Here is a 1,690-nt window from a genome sequence, read left to right as displayed (position 1 = left end):
GTGCTATCGTTGCCTGATTTGCGGTGGCCGCAGTGAGGAGCATCGACAGGGGCAAGGACGATGGCACGGGTTCGAAATGGAGGGCACGGTTGGGGAACGAATCTCGGATCAGGCGGGGTTGATTTAAAAGTAGCTCTGGCCAGCAAAATTGGAGCTGACGTCAGGTTGCTCCTTGTCGATGGACGACCATGCCTCATAGGTACCGGTATGCGCAGATTCGATGCGCTATCGGTGTCTTCCACAAGCGTGTGACAGCATCGCATGTACATCCAAGCTAACAGATGACCGCGCACAAGCGTCAACATGGCACGCTTGCGGCCACACGTGCGCGGTCTCGAGACGTGCAGCAACGTGGGAGGATTGCGAATCGGAGAACTGTACCTGCGTCGAGATTCGCATCGAGCCCACGTTTCAACACGTTTATGTACACGTGCCAGCCACCGAGGATTACTTTTCGGCCGCTCCTCGTCGTTCCCTTGGCACGCGTCTCAACGTCGACATGCAGGTGGGTTCTGAGGAAGGCGTCGACGTTGACTCCACATTTGACGCTGCAAGTGTGGTGGTGATGTGGGGTGTGAGCGGCGCAGACCATAAATTTGAAATCGCGACGCTCATCATCGACGGCTTGGGTCCTGTCAACGAGACACGTTATGTGGGTTGCACGGTTGAGGGACTGGGAGTACAGTTTCATCGGCCAGTTGAAACGGTGGCACCATGCCACCGGTTTCGGTGAAGCGTCAGTCTAGTCGACAATGATCTTTGCTATAAAGCCTCAACCGCTTGCTTTGGTTACATGCTGGAGCATCAGGTTCGAAATGCTGGACGATCCATTGGACTGCCAGTCGTCATCTGAGTGGCGAGGTTGGGTGGCTTCGATTGGTCTCTTGAGCCAAAGGTTGTCGGTCGCGATGGACATGGCCTGCTGTGTAGACACCAACCGATAGTAGTAAGGCCTAGGCGGACCAGGTAGACCCGATGGCGTGCTACGGACTCATAAAGATACGAGCATAGTACTCCTCTCAGACTCGGACGCAGCGCGCAGTCGGACGTTTGAGTCGAATGCCCTCTAAATGATATACTCACTTACTGGAGACCAATTGGCGGCGATTCTAAACCATGATCTGTTCCATTGACTTGTAAAGCGCAAGGCAGTTCAGTTTCAGATTCATGAAACTATTGCGTTCCTGAAACTCTACTGTCCGCACCGTCGTTCTTGAAACCTAGGGTTTCTGTTGAACGATGCAAGGCTCAACATGCGCGACTTGTCGCTAGTCGTTCCTGTGCATGTACTAGAATCATTACCAATGTACTACGTATAGATGGGCGCTGGTCGGACGGGCCATGGACAGCTGCCCTCGGCTTTTTGGCGCCATCCGGATACCGCCAGGCAGAGTGTGGTGCTCGTGCACTAATGTTCTCGCAGCAAATATCGCTCGTATAGCACGGGGGTCTTGTGCTCGCTTTGTTTATATGTAGTGTCTCCTCACAGCTTGTGATAGCAGACGGTGCGCGCATGGATGCCGGCAGTTTGACAGATAGACAAGGGTTTCCTTTCCGGCCGTGTCTCAAACGCGCTACAATGACTCAAGCGAAGCGTGGTCTCTGCATACGATCCAACAAAGCGACGTAGCATTTAAGACGCATGTGGCCCCTTGTCCGACTCAACGCGAAGTGCGGCGGCTGCTTTTTT

This window comes from Saprolegnia parasitica (assembly GCF_000151545.1).
Source record: "Saprolegnia parasitica CBS 223.65 unplaced genomic scaffold supercont2.137, whole genome shotgun sequence".
Classification (NCBI taxonomy): domain Eukaryota; phylum Oomycota; class Saprolegniomycetes; order Saprolegniales; family Saprolegniaceae; genus Saprolegnia; species Saprolegnia parasitica.
The sequence above is the reverse complement of the archived record's forward strand: the minus strand, read 5'-3'. Positions refer to the sequence as shown.